This window comes from Canis aureus, chromosome 21 (assembly GCF_053574225.1).
Source record: "Canis aureus isolate CA01 chromosome 21, VMU_Caureus_v.1.0, whole genome shotgun sequence".
Lineage (NCBI taxonomy): Eukaryota > Metazoa > Chordata > Mammalia > Carnivora > Canidae > Canis > Canis aureus.
In genome coordinates this window covers 48,316,019-48,336,758 of record NC_135631.1, presented here as the reverse complement: position 1 = coordinate 48,336,758, position 20,740 = coordinate 48,316,019, and the positions used below count along the sequence as shown (strand labels likewise).

Here is a 20,740-nt window from a genome sequence, read left to right as displayed (position 1 = left end):
CAAGAGAAGAGTACTCATGGACCTCATGTGATGGCAGGTGTTTCTGGCAACCCTCTGTGCCTAAGGTGTGCTGTTAGCACCCTGCGGTGGTGGCGGACCTCCCATCGCAACCCACAGGTCTTGTAGTTTGGGCTTATAAGTTTGTTCTTTCTGGTCTATTTTACATTATTTCTAGATTTCTTTTTTTTAATTGGAATACATGTTTAAAAAAAAAAACACACAAATTGTAAAAGCCTCCTCCACCGTTTGTCTCCTAGTCCTGAGCTCCCTCTGCAAGTAACAACTGTTTTTAATTTTGTCTTTTTCAGGAATTCCTTTATGGGTATAAAAGCAAACATAAATATAAGTTTTCATTCTCCTGCTTGCCGTCTGTGCCTAACAGTGTAGACGGAGGCGTGGGCTTGGCTCGGTGCAGACCAGTTCCGTGCCGGGCAGCCACATACACCTGCAGGGCGGAGGTGGAATGTCCCTCTGTCTGTCCAGGTTCCTCTGTCCTGGGTGCAGCATGTCCTGCTGTGCCCCCCCCACCAAAGCTCTTGGTCCAGGCATGGGTCAGCAGGAAGGCACAGCCCCTGTGTGCCCTGGGACAGAGGAGACCGTGTGGCCTTTTAGTGTTGCCACCGGTTTGACATCCAAGCCGGGTCATCAGTGGCTCCTGTTGAATCGCGTGTGGGCCAGTCTGAGCATTGTCAAACTCTTGGGGTGAGTGCACTCGTCTAACAGGACCTGGGACCACTCTCCCCCCACTGGCAACGGATGGGGGTGGGTGCGATGGTCCTTCACCTTACAGTTTGAGGACCATGGGTGACAGTACTTGGAGATACGGTGTTTGATGGGCATAAAAGAGAGAAGTTGGGGACCCCTGGGTGGCTCAGCGGTTGAGCAGCTGCCTTCAGCCCAGGGCATGACCCCGGGGTCATGGGATCGAGTCCCACATCGGGCTCCCTGCAAGGAGCCTGGTTCACCCTCCGCCTGTGTCTCTGCCTCTGTGTATCTCTCATGAAAAAATAAATAAAATATATTTTTTTAAAAAAAGAGACAGATGTTGGGGGCACCTGAGTGGGTCAGTGGTTGAGCGTCAGCCTTCAGCCCCACATCGGGCCCCTGCTCAGCAGGACACCTGCCCCTCCCTCCTGCTTGTGCATTCTCTCTCTCTCTCTCTCTTGCTATTTCTCTCTCTCTCTCTCAAATAAATAAAATCTCCAAAAATTTTAAAGAGAGAGAAGTTGATGAGGGCAGGAAGAACCACTGGGTGACTCCAGAGGAGTTGTGGTTCTTAGGGGAGATAGTGTTTGCCTAATTCTGTGGTCAGTGCAGTCCTGGGACCCAGAGCCAACAGGATGCAGTAAAATCAATCAAAACCTTTCTCTGCCTTTTCAAACACGTCTGCCTTCGGGTCCAGGTGGATCCAAAGGGCCACACTCCTGATTCAAGGCTGTGCGGCGCTCACTAGTAACAGGCCGGCGGTGGCCGGTGCTTTCGGCGCAGCCACTGTTCTGTGTGCGATAGTGGAAGCAGGTGCTCTGTGTCCCCTCCACGTGTCTCCGGGGTTCATCCAGATGGTTCCATTTTTTTTTCTCAATAGTTTTTGCCATCTGAACTTAGCCTTTTATTAATAGTAATGCCTCCCAGGCAGTTGTGTCTAGTGGAAAGTGAGGGGAATGATGCACTGTCCTCTTTCAACAAGAAGCTCTGCTCATCTGAATAGTGTGATTTACGTACCAAGCCAAGTCCCAACTTTTTCAAAGAACTCCATACTAAAGGCAGCCAACTTTGGATACTCATGAGAAAGATTCAAATCCATGTACTCCTAGTATCCACAGGGGCCAGAAAGCCACGTGGGAGGAAATAACGAAGAAGGAAATGGACATTGAAATAAATTGGGTCAAAAAAATATATAGATTGGGTCGAAAAGGAATACTTTACTAAAAAAAAAAAAAGAAAGAAAAGGAATACTTAAAGGCAGAAAGAAACAAAAGTATTGAAAACAGTAGTTCCCATTCAACACGAGCTTTATTTTTTTTTTTAATATTTTATTTAAAATATTTACCCGGGCTGCCCTAACACGAGCTTTATTTAACAACAAATAAGCAATTTGACTTCTGGTGTCTAAAGTCTGACACGCAGTTTGGTGAGCAAGGTAGACGGGACGCATCCATGGCTTGAGCATGAAGTCGGCTCCGTCACTGTGATTTGCGTGGAGCCAATATTATGTTAACACCACTCCCGACCTCTGCCAATAAAAGTGAGCACTCGATTGAAATGCTGTAATTCATTATTCTGCTTTCTTGCTACAAGTAATACATTTTGGACCTCGTAGGCCAGTGAGAGGTGTTAAAAGTTAGAACTGGAATCTATTTTGGAGGCCTTAAAGACGGCAAAAATTGTACAACTGATGGCTGTGGAATAGGCCCATTAATACTTCATTACCAATTTATTTGACATAACCCATGTCTTGCCACAGCGAGAAGCAGTTGGTTGCAGCAAATCTCGGGCATCCTTTGAACAGTTTTACAGGCTTTCTAGACGCTTCAGATAAGAAGCAGCGTAAGAGCTATTTTTTTTTTAATATGTATAAAGAAAATACAGTGCTCTCTGTCACATGCCTGGAATTGGAGCCTGTGGTGCGAATACCTCAGAAGAGCTGCCACATATTGATTACTTCAGTTGTCTCCGTTTACTTATAAAATAAATGAAGTCAGCTCTTGGCTCGTCTAACTCCCTAACGACCTCTTCCTTCATTCACCTCCTCTTTCCAAGCATTACCCTAGGACGACCTGGTGGGGCCAGTTTAATGACAACATCCGAAGGAAAAAAGAGTCCTGGATCCTCGCCTCTTGCCAAAAAAACAAACAAACAGAAAGGGCAAGTCTCTGTGCAGCAGGCATATCAGAAGGTGTTCTCGGCCCTGGAGCGCAAGCTTCCCTGCAGAGTATGGCAAAGAAAAATATCTGTATGAGGCCTGGATCGAGGACATCCCTTCAGTGCCTCTGGGTGGGTGAACAGCCTCACGCCACCCACAATGAAATGCGAGAAAGGTGACGGGGTTGCATCACGGTCCGGGTTCCTGTTGTCCAGCCCAGCACCGTTTCCTGAGCACCTGCTGCGTGGAGGTCACGGGGAAGGCTTGTGGGCACCCCGATGAAGGAGGCATAGTCCTTCTCCTCTGGAAGCAGGCTAGGAAGGCTAACAGCCGTGCTCAGGCGAGCAAGATAAACCCACCAAGAATGCAGAGAAGAAGGCACCGTTAGGGGAATCTGAGTGCTCAGGAGATTTGGGGTTCTTTCCTCCCTCCCCTCTTCTCTTGCTAAATTTCCTTCTCGTCCTATGTTTCTTCTCCTCTGCTCCTCTCCTCTTGTGCATGCCCAGAGCAGCAGGGCCTCTGACAGTCTGTGATCTGGAATGATCCTTGGCTCTGCCAGGAATAGTCCATAGCATCCACTCTAATAAAATGTGAACACCGACAACCCCCTAGTCACAGGCAAGCCCAGTGTGAGTAAGAACGTCAGCTGCGAAGTTGGCCAAGTCCAGCCACCACGTAGCAGCTTTTAAGGATGTTGTAAAATTCCTTCCATAAATAATGTTGGGGGGAGAGGGGATTAGAGCCAGAACCTCTCAGAACGTCAGGTTCCTTTTCCGGCCTTCCACCCAGTAAGGCAGGGATGCAGTTCTTCCCTGGGCGATGGGCAGCTTACTTAGACTTAGATTACATTGTGTATGGAGACATCAGAGGGAAGAAAAACCCAAACCTCTGTGAGGGGGCAGGGGATCTTTTTATACGGCCATAAAAGGGAAATAGTTAACGCCCACGGTGCTCCCAGCTGAGATTAAGGGAGTGTCTCTCCCAGCAGCTTTCCAATATGAAGAAATCAAAATCCCAGTCCTTCTGCCCGTGGTTTCACGGCCCCATGGCCTCGCATAGGAAACCAAGGCCGACTTGTAAAACAGTGCGTTCGCAGAGCTCAGAGTTTCACTTTACCACACTTGCCACATACAGACGCATAGGCTCAAATCGGAACAAGATGTGATCTTACTGAGAAAGAATCCTTGTAATATCACATTACCTCCCCCTCAAAATTCCCCCCAAGCACGTATAAAATCCAGAAAACCTAACGTAGAACCCTGGAGAAAGCCTCTCCGGCTAAAAAGCAAGCGGCATTTACTTTCCTTGTATCGTATTATATATACATATTACAATTATGTCAACGATTAAAAGCATTGTCATGCTGCATTATGAACCGTTCTTATGTTTGGGATTAGATAACTCTCCCCCATACCCCCACGGATTCCTTTTATGTCCTAAGGGCAAATCCTTTCTCTTGGGTCAGGAATGTAATAAGGTAGGTTTTCCTCTCTCTGGGATATTGTGTCTGTCTCACTGTGTTTAAATTGATGCAGAAAGCTCTTCAGAGCAAAATACAGTATTTTCTTTGTATATGAGCCAGCAGTTGACTAACCCACAGGGAATTTCTGTGTGTTGAGCATTTTAAAGGTACAGGTTGGGTATGTTTGAACGGCTGAAGCTCAGTGGAAGCCACTGGGAGAGTGGATTGGCCACGGCTCTGAGAAGAGATGCTTTGTCTCTCACGTGGTCTTGGGTGGGGGGAAGGGGGGGGGAAATCACGGTTCTAACCAATCATTTTTTAATGATAAATTAAGTCAGGAACATTACCCAGCTCATTTTAATAATAATAGTTCAAGACAGAACTAAAGAGGAATTACAGTTTGTGTAAATGTAGGTTACGTGTAATTTAAAGGCATTTAGCTACCAAAAACGAGTTCCCTAAAAATAGCAGTTTTCTCTGCATCAGTTAAGGAATTGTTAACACATCCCTCCTGGGGGTCAAACCATAGACCCTGGTATCCAAAACCAGCCCATGTGCCATTTGAAGTAAAGGGGGAATTTCTCTTTGATTTGCTCTCTCCTTCCAGACCACCAGTTGCCAGAGGTCAAGGCCATTGCCAACCGAGGATAACTTCCTTAACCCTCGTAACGTTGGTTATTGGTTTTGATAGTACCCCAGGGTCTAGGATCTTGGAATTCATACAAAGTATAAGCAGTACATTGTGTGTGTGTGTGTGTGTGTGTGTGTGTGCACGCGCGCGTGTGTGCGCGTGCATGCACATGCGTGTGCACGAGGAATGCACGAGGAATGCATATGTTTCCTTCCTTCCTTCCTTCCTTCCTTCCTTCCTTCCTTCCTTCCGTTTCAGGTCACCCTCTCTTGAGAGTGCACTTTCTGTAGCATTTAAGTTTAAAAAACGTCCCCTTCTGGTGAGCCCTGGGCTCTTTCTTTCTGACAGATGACTCTTTCTTGACCTCAAATTTACCTGTGTTCCCCCGATCCCACGTCTCTCCCAGGTGTGGGTGAGAAGTTTTGCACTAGATCCTGTTCGGATCTCTTCCACGAGTTTATGGTGCACCAGTAGGTAAGTTTCTGAGCATCAGGAGCGTCCTCCTGTGGGAGATAAAGGATAAGAGAGAATTAACCCCATAGAAAGACATTGGCCAAGCAGGCCTGGCACAGAAGTTGGCATGAGCCAAGGTGCAGTGCCCACAGCCTGCCTGCCTCGTCCCTAGAAACAGGACAGGAGAAGACAAGGCAAGCATAATCGTAGCAGCAGCCAGCACCTTCCTGTGGCCTGGAACCACAGCGGTCTCTATGTGACTGTTTCTCAAACCATTCTGGTAATACTTACCCTTGGGGTTGAGTTACCTGAAAACTGAAATGCACAGAAGGCACTTTGCAGGTTATATAGATAAGATGACAAATAGTTGGCTTTCACCTTAAATAACCAGGTCACAAAATGTGAACCAAACATTGAGTTTCAATTAACTGCAAGTCTCTGGGTTTCTTTGGCAAGTGCGTTCACTCTTTTCCCCCTACAGAGTGTTAAAATTCATAACCTTTGAACCCGTTTCTGCACTATTATAATCACTCTGTATTAATATTCCGTTCATATGCAATGTGGAGGCAATTCTGAAAGCCACCTATACGTTGACGGCATGTGCTCCAAGGTCCAAATGAAACTCTTTAAAAGTTGCATGATTACGCAATATATACTGGCCACGTTTTCCTAGGAAAATGTGCTTATGAAAATATGTTTTATAGAATCAAGCCCCCAAATTGAAAGCATATTTTTCAGAATAAATTAGCCCTTCTTGAGAAAATGACATTTTTACTTCGATAGGGAGGTAAAAGGCAAAACAACAACAACAACAAAACCCCCCCAAAATGTAGGAATGGCTCACATTCAAGGAAAGTCACCTCACCCAAGAGTGATTTCACCGTGGGAAGGATGGTTCTCAGCAGAAGGCAGGCCAGCTTCCCACTTTTCTGGAAGGGCCGCAGATCATTTCACACACATGCACACACACACACTTTTTTTTTTTTTTTAAGTTTCAAATTTAAACCTGGGTTTTCTTTCTTCATTTCTCCAATCGCAAACGATGTATGAGCAACCTCACTTCCTCATTGCTGTCTCTTCCAGCACGGGGCAAGATACCCATGACATTAATGAGATTTGCACAAGCAGATAAAAGATGAATATGCCCTTCAGTCTTCTGTTACTTTAACAGCACTGCATTAGGAAGAAACCTCTATATAAACTACAAAAAAAAACTATAGCCAGGGGCAAAATTCCAGTGTATAGCCTGATTACAAGGGTAACTTGGCCCTTTTTTTTTTTTTCTCTCCATCTGAAGCATTATTGAATTATTTCGAGAGAAACCTATAGTAAAACCGAAGATTGTGTGCTTTCCCCAGCCGGTGGAATGTAGCATTCGCGGTGAGGATTAGCTCTTAAACGCCAGAGCCCTTCCCCTAGAGCTGCATCAACACAGTGACGGTGGGCAAAAATAAGTTTTAGAATTCCTTTTCGTTAAGAATGTATAGGAACCAACGAAGATAACTCTGAATTATGTCACTACTAGCTCAAAACCTCCGTCTACGGTCACAGCATAAAAAGGGGGGCTGTTTGGTGCACCCTGAAGGCATATGAGAGGCTGAGGTTTACAGATTGTTGAGAGTAGAAGAATCACAGGAAATTGCTTCTGTTTCCTGTGGCTTCTGGTTCTCAAAGCACACACCGAAGTCGGTGGACTGGGGGGTGGTGCTGAGACCTGGGCCCACGGCAGTTCTCGACGTGGTATTTCCAATAACACACTCCTCCAACAAATATTTATTGAGCATTTACTATGTGCTGGGCACTGTTCCAGGCACTGGAAATACATCAGTGGAACAAAATCAATAAAAACCTCTGCCTGTGTGGACTTTACCTTCTCACGGGGAGGCAGACCATAAATCGGAAAGCCTGTGCAGAGTGTGCTGTGTTCCGGTGATGAGGGCCGTGGGGAGGATGGAGCGGCAGGGCCGGGGCTGAGGAGGCTGGACTATAAATGGGGTGGTGGGTCTCACTGAAGAGGCGACACTCGCAGGAAAGCTTGAAGGGGGTCCAACCATCCCGGCTTAGGAACCCCCCCGCCCCAGATGAAAGCCACGCATCCCCGGCTGCATGGCCCACATTGTTCAGCCTCTGGGTGGCCTTTGTCTTTATGGCACTGGCTCTGCTCGTCCTTCGGGTGCTGCTGGGACCGGGTGGCATGTGTCCCCTGCCCGTACCCCACCGTGCCAGGTCCGTGATCCTTGGGTGCCCCCCCCTTTTCCATCCTGTCTTGCTGGCCACTCAGATGCTGGTGACCGGGCTGCAGATCCTCGGGGGCAGTCTTTGCGTGTCCGGCCCTGCACGTTGCCTCCATCAAAGGCTGTTCCCCAGAAAGGAATTTTGCAGACAGCTTGGGAGAATCACCGAGGGTTTAAAGGCTCAAGGGGCCTGTGATTGATGGGATGCTTTGGGGACTTACAGGCGGGCCACTTGCCCTCCTGAAGCTTGCACTGCCCCCTGTGGCTCCCCCTCCGGCTCCCCCACAGCTTCCTACAGCCCAGAAGCTGTCACTGGAGGAGGCCACCTGCTGGTCTGCACCCAGCACACCCACCCTGTGCGCCCCGTGGCCTTGGCAGGCGGGCTTCTCTCCCCCGCCTCCTTGCCCTCCACCATCCAGCTCACCTGCATCCTCTGCACACTCTCCGTGGGTCAGGCTTGTCCAATTGGGCTTCGTGACATCCTTCAAGTTCTGTGGGGGCGATCTGATTGGAGACAATGGGGCTAGGGAAGGGGACTGCCGTCGTCCCTCAGCTGCCACCTTTCTTAGATCCCTCCGTCTTCAGGCCTGTCTCCTCTTGGATCTCCTGCTGGAGATGTCCCGGGGGGCACTTCCAGTGTGCCCTGTCCCAAACAGAAACGCGATCGCTCACAAATTCTCCCAGAATCTTTCAAGAGAGAGACTTCCTCATCACCTACTATTACCCCTCTCTCTAATTCACCGTCGCAAATGATCCCACAGTGTCTCCCCATTGGCCCTTTCTCTCCATCCTCTTCTTGGTGGCCTGGGGTGGGGGGGGTGCCCTGGAGCAGTCAGCGCCTCTCGTGGCTTTGCTCCAGCCTGGGTGTGTAGCACTCGTCCCTCCGAAGTGCATCCTCCCCACTCCCTCGTTCGCCCTTCCCGTGTTACACACACACACACACACACACACACACGCGTGTCCTTATCCCATGCTGGGTGGGGTTGGCCAACATCGTGCTCTCCCTTGACCCTGGACCTCTGTAGCTTTAGTCCCTCCTCCGGGATACACTTTGCTCTGTGCCAGCTTTTCTCTTTATTCTCGATTCAGCTCATGTACCTGCTTGCAAAGCCTTCCTGACTTTGCTCTGTTATGTATCCCATTTTACTTAGACCACTTATTTCCCACTCACCCCATGTAAAATATCATCCTCTCAGACCCAGTGGCCATGCCTTACTCACATTCCTTTTGCTCCCACCGTACAAGTGAACGAATTCCTACTTTCTCATCATCTGGGCCAATGTTCTTGGTGTAAACTCTAGGCCTTGATATTAACTTGATCAAGAAAATCGGGATCTAGGGATGGGGTAGTCAGTGTGTGCCCATATGGCATAGGGTAGTTTATGCTTCCGTACTCATACCTGCCGGCGATAAGGGATGAAGGTGTTTCAAAGGGTTGCCTGCCGTACACCAGGGTAAGTTAAGAGTTCATTGACGCAGAGCAGAATAGTCCCACACATTGAAAAGCTTGCTGAAGTAGAGATGTCTTGGGGCTTCCCCTCCATCCTGTGTTGGTGAGACACACCTGGGAAAGCCTTGGGCACTGGCTGCTGGTTTTCTACGAGGTGGGGCTGGAAGGCAAGGAAGAGGGTCATGCATTCTTTGGGGTAGCTTGTTTTTTAATTCCAAAGGTGTCCATGATGTGAAAGCTGATTTTTTAAGCAGTGCTCCTTTCTGCATTCCTGCAGCCAGTCTTGGACGAAATCCAGTGGACATGTCTTACTCAATCTTGCCTCTTCAGAGTTTAGCACAGTAACCGTGATATCATAAATAAGCATTGAGTTAATAGTGAATGAATGAGTCAGCTCAGCGGGGACGTGTGGGCAGATTTCCAAGTGGATAATTTCACCCGTTCACCTGCCTTCTTCCTTTCTTCCAACGGCTCTTGAGGTTTGCCCGGGTTTGTGTCATTAGCAGCTCCCGCCCCTTCTTTGCACACATGTACACACACTCAGTGAACTTCCTTTTGACTCTGAAGGAAGACCCCTAGCACTTTTCACGCAGGAATCTCCCCTGGCAATGCAATGGGCAGAAACCCTCGGGGGTGAGGATTGGCCTGGGCAGGCACCAGAACAACTCTTCGGCCTCGTATCTTCAAAGGATTCCAGAAAAAAAAGTCTTGACTTTTCTCCAAAGATTAAAAATAATTGTCACTTGAAATTCAAATACATTTTTACTGTGATTATTTCAACATATATTTTAGTCCTCGACATTATGATTTAGAAACTTGTAAGACAAGTGTGCAAGTTTAAAAAGCATGCAAGTTTAAGGGATGGTTATTGTAATGTTCAGAGTCAGTCTTCAGGGATGTGGAGGGAGCACAGTCACTTTTATAAGGGCCGTGAAGACAGAAACCACCCATTCAAGTCAGATCGCATCTGTCACTCATCTTTGTTGATTTTATTCTTGAATTTCAAGTTTTCTCCCAGCCACGCTGTATATTCACGGTCTTGACAAAGAGCAGGGCCTGTATGCTCAGGTTCCATGTGGATTGCCAAGATCGTAAAAATCATGAAATAATTAAAGGCTAAAATTGAGTAACTTCTAGATAATGGAGCTCTTAATATCGGTCGTTCCAAACAGGAAAAGTTCACAACTACTTTTGCATTCAGGGAGACTTTAAAATTGAGTCTCCCTTGTTCTACGTAGAGTAGTCATAGTGTGTGTGTGTGTGTGTGTGTGTGTGTGCAAGCATGAAACATCTTAAAATTAGAAGTGCAAGGGGCCCTGTTACAATCATATTTATATTATTGTACCAAATCCAACCTACCTTTTAAAGTTTTACAACAAAAGAAAGGATTGTTTTGACAATGGGTTGAAGAGTAGAACTGCTCTCTAAATACTAGCAGGAATTATTATTATACAGAGAAACTACCCATTAACCTTCTTTTCTCTTCATGGCAGAAATCCAAGCCCACAAGGTGGGAGGATTTTAATCCTCTGGGACACAGTTCGGCTTCTGAAATCTTTAATTTGGCGATCTGTGCCATTGCTGTGGACAGTAATGCTTTCCAGATATCCTGGATTCGTAGAAATGATCCATCCGTATGAGTGACTAATTCATGTGGATCCTGGGAAAGGTTGCATTTTGTGGCCATCTATCCTGGGCCCTCTTGGTCTTGCTGTACTCCCGGTCTAGAACCAGCTGAGGAACAGGAAAGCAGGGCTTTCACTGTCTTTGGAGTTCATGGTGTGACCAGAAACCTTGCGCTCACTGTATTTGGTGGATTGGCTCATGGCAAAAAGACAAAAAAAAAAAAAGAAAAGAAAATGCGTTTCGGAGGTTTCGTTTTCCAAACGATTTCATCCTGTGATTATACAACTACAATCATCTTGCCTGTCTGCCATTAGGATTCTTCTTATTTCTAGAAAGGATGCTACTAAATCCTTACTTGCTTGACGCTTCGTATTTTTTCTTTTTGGACATGAGCCCCCCCCCCCACAGTCCATTTACTTAAGAAGCGTTTGTGTTCTTACTGTGACTGAAACAAAAGTTGGTATTTAAAAGAATAAGATGAAAAGTAAAATGAACCCAGTATTATGTAGGAAGGATGTCAGTGATCTTAGATTGCTTGAAGGATGTGATAAAACCATCTTACCTCTGTTTTTAAAATCTCGGTGGGATTTAAATGCTGGCTCTTCCAGAAAAAAAGTTCTCAGAAGTTGTTGTTTTTTAACCAAATGCACCTATTAAAATGTGAGAGAATCTTAAAAGAGAAGAGTGAGTTACATTGATGTTTTGTAAAATAATTTAGAAGCGAGAGAACAAAACGGTAAGAGAAAGTGTTACACTTCTTACAAGGAATTAGAGGCCCTTAACCCACTGTCAAGAATGAGGATGTTTTGTTTTTACCAAAGTAATGTAAATCAGTCAGCTAATCCATATTAATGGTTACATTTTGCTTTTTAAAAATTCCTCTCAAAAACTAAAATTTTCTAAGGTTTGAGGTCATCTGAACATTCAGCCAGTGTACTGTTCTTATGTGTACACGATTTAGACTCAGGACCACATGCATTTCTCGAGGGGGTGGAGATACCGCCTCCGTTGATGATATCACAAATTAGACACTTAAAACCTAGTAATTTTGTAATCCAAGGTACCAACAAAACCAAAACTATAGAGGTTCTGATTAACTGTACTTTATTTTCCATGAGGTTTTAGTAAATGTTCATGGTCCCCGCTTTTTTTTTTTTTTTTTTGGAGGGAGGAGGGGGGTTAACATCTTTATTAACACATAATTCATATACCATGTGTGAACAAGATAGCCACTACACTACAGAAATCCTAGTTCACATACCGTGTGATTCATCCATTTAAAGGATACAGCTCAGTGTATTTTGCTATATGCACAGAGTTGTTGGACAACCCTCCCCTCAATCAATTTTACTACATTTTCACTCTCCCCCAAAGAAACCCCACTTCCCAGGCTCTTCTCAGCCACAGGGAACCACTGGTCTACCTTCCTTCCATATAGACTTGCCTGTTGTAGGCATTTGTATAGATGGAATCATACAATCTGTGTCCTTTTGTGACTACCCTCTTTTACTTAGCATGGCCTAGCAGGTGTCATTCCTTTTTACACACTGGTTCTTCGTGGGAATGTGCTGGAGCTCCAGTGCAGTGGAGCACGTGTCCTCCCTACGGGGCTGGGGTTGGGTGCAGTTAATTCCCATTCTCTGAATCCAACATAGTGAAGCCCTCTCTTCAGACATTTACTTTCTTAAAGAATTTTGTCTTTCTTACACACAAAAGAAAGTGGCTTTGTTACCGATTTGTACCTAGAAACAAGATTTGATTACCTGTCTGTGAGAGGGACTCCATTTATTTATTCCTTCTTAACCAGGAAGCGGGTTTTTTTGCTTTTTATCTCAGCCTAATTCTTAATATCTGCAAACCAGAAAGAAGAAAATACTTTATTTTTATAAAGAGAATGGTGTTTGTGCCCAAAACCTTGAGTCCTTTTGGTATTTTTCTGCGTAATTTTTAGTTGTATCAGAAAACTGAAGGGTACCTGGATACTTTTATAAGCCAGCGCGGATTCAAGCCGTTGTGTTGGGAGGTCTTCACGGAGGTCCCTCCCACAGAAAGCATCACACTGTAAATACTATTAGGAAGTTTGATAGGTGCCAACAAAACCATTTAAATTATTTTATTTATCTCAAATTAAAGCGCATATAGAGATAAAGGACCTATTTCAGCCCTAGGAGTCTGTGGTTGCTGCTTTTTTTCTGCTTTTGCTGAGTTGAAGCTGTTAGGAATCCAAATGTAGGGTGTCCCTAATAGAATCTCATGACAGCTGTACAACTTTTCAGAAATGGCACATGCATCAAATACACATAACAAGAAGGTGTATGCCCCCTTTCAGAATGAAAGTTTTGAAGGATTCTTGCCTAGTTTCTTATCAGCAAACAATTTCAGTTTCTCTCTCAAACCAGCTTGAATGCAAACTAAGCTTTAATCCATTATAAATTATTTTTTCCTCTTTCTCTTTTGCAGAAATATCTCTGAATGACTAAGAGATAGTACCGGTGACTCTTGAACAATATGGATTTGAACTGCATGGGTCCACTTATATGTGGATTTTTTTTATATAAATACAGTACAACACTGTAAATATATTTTCTCTTCCTTATGATTTTCTTAATAACATAATATGCAAAATAAAATTATCAGTAAGGCTTTTAGTCAACAGCAAGCTTAATAGTAGTTAAGCTTTTGGGGAGTCAAAACTTAACATGCAGATTTTTTTTGGTGCATAGGGTGTCAGCGCCCCTCATTCCTTGTTGTTCAAGGGTCAACTATAATAAATGTATACTATAAAATCAGGAAGCCAGTTGAAAAGTGAGCTTATTTAAAGTCGTTTACTTGCTTGTATCCCATCCTCTGCCAAAATAGGCGGCTTTTTAAAACATACTTTCTCAGCAAATCCTTAAAATTGCAAATTATTGAATTGCACTAAACATACTGACTCAAGCCTCGTTTATGAGCTCACCTGGTGGCAATGTGAAAAGATTTTAAAAGAAGCATTTCTAGTTTCTGGGAAGGCAAGGTTTCCGTTTCATTTCCTTCAGTTTTAAAATAAAATCTGTGGCCTCAAATTGTAGAGTATTCATGGGTTAAGATACAGAGAAATGGGGACGCCTGGGTAGCTCAGGGGTTGGGTATCTGCCTTCTGCTCAGGGGGTGATCCCAAGGTCCTGGGATCGAGTCCCACATCAGTCTCCTTGCAGGGAGCCTGCTTCTCCCTCTGCCTCTGTCTCTGCCTCTCTTTCTGTGTCTCTCGTGAATAAATAAAGTATTTTTAAAAAGACAGAAAAATGTAGCAATAGGATGAGTCAGAAATAAAACTGTCCAGCAAGCATCCGACGGCTTCTTTGAACCCAAGTACCTGCAAGCCGGTGATGCAGGTCCCAGGGTCTTGAGCATTCATATATGAAACACACCACTCTCCAGGTCTTTATTTCCTCTCCTGTCAGAGCAGCAGTACTCTAAGTGTGTGTGTGTACATGCATGTGTGTGTGCACACGTGCAGGGGTGCTCGTACACAGGTGATCCCATCCCCTGGGGTATTGGTTTACTGGAGGCTGTGCTCTTTGCTTGTACACGGACCTTGGGCCATGAAACATCAGGGTACTTTGTAGAAGCTTTTGCAACTGGTGACAAAGTTCAAAACAGCAGAAATGGGCAGAAAGCCAGGGCTTTCTTTTATATATATTTTTTAATTTTATTTATTTATTTATTTATTTATTTATTTATTTATTTATTTAGTAAGAGATCAGTTTATGGTTAACGGTATGGGACAGACGGGGAAGGTACCATGGCCCATAGTAATTAGCTTCCCAGGAATAGACTGACAGACTTACAAGCAAACAGAGGGACAGGGAAACAACGCCAAATGGCTGAGAGACCCAGGCCCAGCCTCGGTGGCTATACCTGAGCCCCAGTTCCAGTTCTGCCCTGGGAACCTGGGGGATGAGCAGGACCCACAGGTGCCTCAGTTCTTGTAAGGCTCCCATCTCCTCACTCCCTCCCGTCCCCTACCAGCAGGCTGGGACTTCTCACATGTGGTGTATTTCCAGGGCTAGGGAATGGTTGGTCTGGGGGTGGGAAGGCAGGGGCCTGGGTAGTACGGGGTTAGCAGCGTGCGCACAGGGGAGCACGCGGGGTTGGTGGCCAGCGCGAAGCCTGAGCTCTCCTTGGTGCTGGTCTTGACCTTTGCATCACCAACTTCCCTTCTGCATGTGGACGAGCTGCCTGATTTGGGGAGGGAAGGGACTTGGCTCAGCGAGGCATTGCCTGTCCACGTGCTGGGGCTGCGAGAAGCTGCGAGAAGCTTCGAGGGAGCAGCTGAGCTGTGCTAGAAGACTTGTGTTGAGCACAAAGGGGGAGAATGGGAGACACTGGGGAAGCTGGAGGGTGCTTCCAGGGATGGAGAACCCCTTGAACAGCCGCCACTTTATTGGCAGAGCTGGAGCAGTGGGCGCCCGACGGAGGGGCCAGCAGGTGCACAGAACTGGCTGCGCCCTCCCGCCAGGGAGACCACGGGGCAACCGGAGGGGACTCTCCCAGCTTGGTCGAGCCCACCGTGGCCTCCCATTAGCCGGGGGTCTGTCCTCCCGCAGCGCCGGCCTCTGGGAAGGACGCTGCCTCGACCTCCCTCTGCGCCCCGAGCTCCCCCAGCTGCACGGTGTGCCGTGGGCACCGGAGAGGTTCGATGTGTTCGGCAGGTGCCCGACGAAACACTTATGGTCCCACTTGGAAGGGGGGCAGGTGGAGAAGCAGTGCGGGGCCCGGCCGTCCCGGTCCCGGGGCTGCTGCACGACGGCGCGTCCCCGGCCCCGTGTTCAGGCGGGGAGGGCAGGAGCGGCCCCGCCGAGGGACTGGGCTGCAGCCCTGTAATTTACTCCATCTATCTCTTTCTGGAGCTTGGGCCGCTGGCAAATTGCATGTCTTTGTGTTGGATTAGTTTGGACTTTAATCATGCATTATTTTCCCTCCAATTAAATTATTTATATATTTGATTAACGTTTTCACTGCTAGGGAGTCAAATGTTCAATGGAACCACAAATAAACACATGCCCATTGAATTTCAGGCCGGCTTCACCTGGGAGCGTGCTGTCGGTGGAATGCTAAGAATCTGCTGTGCAGAGGCTCCTCAGCTACCTGGGATTTGGGCGTGAGCAAAATCCACCAGGTCCTAGGAGCACAGAGGGGTTCGGGTGGCAGGAGTCTCTGGCCTCCCTCCTTCCCCTGGCTTAGTCTAGGATCCTGACTTGTTTCTTTCCTGTAGTTTTTGGTTCTTTTTTTTTTTTTCTGTTTCTTTTCCCTAGCACTGAAACCTTCATTCCTCAAATTTTGCTCCCTCAGGCTTGACCAGCCTGACCAAGAAAGTCAGGCTAGTCCTGCTAGCCCAAGAAGGAAACTGAAATCACTTCGCCAGGGGTGAGCAAACCCATGGCCCACAGGCCAGGTCTGACCCCCTGCTTGTTTTTGCACAGCCCGTGAGCGGAGAATGGTTCTTACGGTTTTAGATGGTTGAAAAATATTTTTTAAGAATATTTCTTGACATGTGAAATGTTCAGTGTCAAAGATAAACAGCTGCACCCATTCATTTACACATTGTCTATGGCTGTTCGCCTAAAACAGCCGCAGAGTTTGAGTACCTATGACCTTTCGGCCAGCAAAGCCTTATAATACTTCCTGTCTGGCTCTTTACAGAAAAAGTTTGCCAACGCCTGATCTAGTTCATCGCCCAGATTTAACAGATGAGAAAAATTAAAGTTCAAGTAGGAGAAGTGACCTGTCCAGGGGTACACAGCTCATCAGAAGCTGGTCTGGGGGGCATCTTCCCATGCCCACCCCATGTTCTTCCCACCGTAGCCTAGGGCCTGCCCTAACGTGAGCCTTCCATGACCACTCGCTGCAGAGGCCAAAGCACCTTGTGAAAGGAGGGTAAATATTTAGGACACAGGGACATGCAAAGTCTATGATGTCTTGGAATTTCAATTTTCACTCGAAATCTAGAGTCAGGAAATATCTTAAGCCTACAGTGCATTTGAATTACCCAAGTAGGCAGAAGGATGTCCTTGTATTTCTCTAGAGTAATTGATTACATCCTGTGCTCAGCACCAGGACCTGGTCCCCGCCGGCCGGGGGCGGGGGATGGGGGTCAGAATCTCATTTCAAGAAAAATAACTTGTGGTCTCCATCCAAGTTTGCACTCAGGAGCAGTTTCAGAAAATTACAGAAGCCTGTTGGGTGGAACTCAGGTCTCCTGAACAGGGGCTGAGAGGGAAACCCGCCCCTGGACGCTGACCTTTCTGGAAGTGAGGTCGCTCCTACGGCCTAGTGCAGGTTCTTCTGCGTTCCTCCCCGCGTGGAGACGGCTGGCTGACCCACATGGGGTTCTTGGCTTGGAATGTTCAGATGTCCCAGAGGCCAAGCTCGACGAGAGTTGGTGAGGGATAACTCTGAAGTGGGGTCTTCTGGTACCTGCGCTCCTGTCAGCATCTTGTCCGTTCTCTCCTCTGCCTTTGCAGTGGGTCCCACCTACACCTTCGTAGGCAGCTTCTCAAACTTCCCAGCCATCGGTTGAAACCTCTGCTTGAGAGCCTTCTGTCGCTCTTCCAGCCAGGCGTGCATCTGAGGGGACTAGCGGGGTGTTGGCTTCTCCTCCGTCGCCTCACCCAGAGGAGCAGACCCCTTCCCTCTCCATCCAGAGGGGACCTCCGGCGTCCTGGGGAGGGGAACACAGTAGAGTCTCTGACTTCACTGACCGCCCTAGGCACCTCCCCTGTCGGTCATTCCAGTCCCCCTGAGTGAGGGCAGTTAGCTGGGTTCCCCCTGCTTGGGGGCAGGAGTCCCAGGGCTGCTCTCTGCAGGTCGTATCCTGCAGTCTGGCTGCCCATCTGGCTCCGCATGCAGCATCGTAGGTGGGCGCAAGCTGGGCCCCCTCAGCAGCACCCACCCAGCCCGTGGAAACTCATGCCTCCTTACTGCGCCGGGCCGTGGCTGTGCTGGCTGCCCCTCGTGTCTGCTAGGCCCATCCTGTCCTGCCATGCGTGTTCCTCACCCTGTTCCTCAGAGGCACCACTCTTCTGCATTGATGACCCTTTCTCCCCACACCCTTCCTATCTGCACACCTGGCAGGCCTCTACTCATCGCTCAGGTCCTACCACAAACGCCCCTTCATTGAAGAAGCTGACCCAGCTCTTCGGTGTGCCACATGGATTTGAGCCCCCCTGTTAATTATTTTTAGAAAACCTTCTTCCTTCCTTTCATGACACTGATCACAACGATAATTGTATAGTAAAATGAGGCATTATCTGCTTGGCTCCGGTGGACTGTCGTTTCCTTAGGAGAGGAAGCACGTCCGTCTGGTTCCCCAGTGCAGGGCCTGGTGTGGAGTGGACCTCACTCCGCATGAGTAAATGCATGACAGACGAATGGAATGCTGCAGTCACATACTGCACAGTAAGCATTGATTAATCAATGAGGAAAAGTGTTTGTAGAACACTGGAGACTCAGCTCAAATGCAACGTCCACTCAGAAAACTAGATTTTCTAGCTCGTACTCCGGTGATCCCACACATCTCCTCTTGGAGACCTGGGGATCTTGGATGACAAGCACCCGGTTCTCTTCAGGAAGTGTGCACGCGGGACAAAAAAGAGTGCACTCGCCAGTGTTGCCTTATTCTACCTGCCAAGGTAGAGTTCGCGTTTGGCTATCATTCAAATCCTTCTGAACTCTTGATAGTGTATTATCGTAAAGTGATAGAACACGTTACATTAAAATAGTATCATATGGACACTAGGCGAGATGAAGCTGAGTCAAGATAAGCAGAAGCATCAAATTCAATCTGCTTTTGTCCAGTGAGACTTTAGTTTGCCAGAGGAGTCCAATCAACTCAGCAAATATTTACTGAGGACCTGCCAGGTGCCAGGGACACGGGCCAGCCGCTGAGAAATACGAAGCTAAAGGATGTGGGTCCTGTCCATCCTCCAGGACTAGGCTCAGGCCCGGTTGCACTTCTGCTCTCTAGCTCGACCTAGCTCCCTCCTTCCTTCCCCCCTCCCTCCCTCCCTCCCTCCCACCCTTTCCCCTTGTGTTTTCAAGTACATCCATCCAAGGAGTCTGTTTCCAACAGCTTGGGAAACAGCGAGCCAAGAATAGTTTTTAATGGAATGGATTCGTGTGAATGGCAGTCGTCTGCGTGTCACGGGGGCTTCCAGGCTGGGTCCCTGGCATACTTTGGGACAGTCCTGGCTGCTGCACGTGGGCTGCAGAGATGCTCTTAAAGCTGAAATGTAAAGATTGTATGCTGTCCCCTGTCCAGGACCTCTCTTCTCTTTGTACCCTTAGGTGCGCTGCTTAACTTTTAAGAGCTGCGAGTACTCAGAACAGTTGGCTTTTTATAGGAAACCCTCATCTGTGTGTCCTGTGCTGCTGTACCGTTGGGAGCCTGGGCTATGCCGTGTGGTTTCCTTGTGGAAGCAGGTGGAGCTTCCGAGGACCCGGGTTGTCTCCCGCTGGGCTCTGCTCAGTTCCCCACCCTCCTCTGTGCTCCGGCTCTCCAGGGGCTGTTGAAGGAACAGAGGGTTCATGTAGCTGCCTTCCTCTGCCCTCTCCCAGTTGGTTTTCAAGTCCAGAAAGCAGAAGAAACATCATTTTTCCCTGCAGCAGTAGGCCCCCTCCTGGAGGAACCGGGAAGGGCAGACTCAGGATGCAGCGTCACCCCCAGGCCCCTAGAGACCTTGCACCGGGGAGCCACAGCCTAAGCAAGATAGTAATTAGACGTCCTGTCACTACCATGCAGGGCATGGAATCCAAGGGGGGCTTTCCCCTGGTGCACGGATTCACTTGTGGTGTCTTTCTATGGACGTTCGAGAAAGTGCTCGCAGGAGCCTTAAATGAAGGCAAATAGAATGTGGGGTAGCCCGAAAGTAAAACCAGCAGGATCAACCCAGGACACTGAGTGGATATTTATTTATTTATTTATTTATTTATTTATTTATTTATTTATTTATGATAGTCACAGAGAGAGAGAGAGAGAGGCAGAGACACAGGCAGAGAGAGAAGCAGGCTCCATGCACGGGGAGCCCGACGTGGGATTCGATCCCGGGTCTCCAGGATCGCGCCCTGGGCCAAGGCAGGCGCCAAACCGCTGCGCCACCCAGGGATCCCTGAGTGGACATTTAAATCGCATCATCATCCTATTTAAATTGACTTCAATTTGACCCAAGTCGAGAACCTTCTCTTCCTGGGGCGCTTCTGTAGGTTTCTAGTGTCTTCCCATCTGACACCTGAGGTGTGACTCCCAAGGAACCAAATAAAGAATGGTTCTAGGGGGACCCCTGGATGGCTCAGCAGTTTAGCGCCTGCCTTCATCCCAGGCCGTGGTCCTGGAGTCCCGGGATTGAGTCCCGCATCAGGCTCCCTGCGTGGAGCCTGCTTCTCCCTCTGCCTGTGTCTCTGCCTCTCTCTCTCTCTCTCTCTCTCATGAATAAATAAATAAAATCTTTAAAAAAATTAAAAAAAAGAATGGTCCTAAAACTTTGAATTAATGAGGCACTCAGGGAAATTCATCTTCATTTTATTTTATTTTTTTTCATCTTCATTTTAAAAACGAAGTTAAGAGAGTTCTCGAGGCTGGAAAAAAACCTTAGAGCCTACGTAAGCCCTCCCTGTGTTGTGTGCATGGAGAAGGCTAAGATTCTGATAAGATCCTGAGACTAGTGTTCTGTGGGTCTCCTGGTTCTCGTCAGTTGGGTTCGTTCGTCCCTGATTATTATCCAAGAAAAAAGTCCCACTAACTGGAACTAAAGTGTGGTTAGAGAAAGCACTTTGGTTTTTGTTACTCCCTGTCACAGAATGACACGTGTGCACGCACACGTGTGTGTGTATGCATATGTGTATGCGTGTGTGCATGCGTGTTCACTTCAGCCGCAGTGCTAACCTGAGGCCTAGAGTGACTGAGAGCAGGAAGTGCCCCTGTTGACCTTGACACCCCCCCCCCTCCCCCGCCGCGTGGCAGGTGGAAAAGGTGGAGGCCCAGCGA

General features: G+C 47.6%; 1 protein-coding gene across 3 annotated transcripts in view; it reads left to right on the top strand.

The window, feature by feature from the left end:
- GLI3 (GLI family zinc finger 3) overlaps positions 1-20,740 on the top strand; it is a 269,638-nt gene that overhangs the window by 230,185 nt on the left and 18,713 nt on the right. The window lies entirely within an intron of this gene.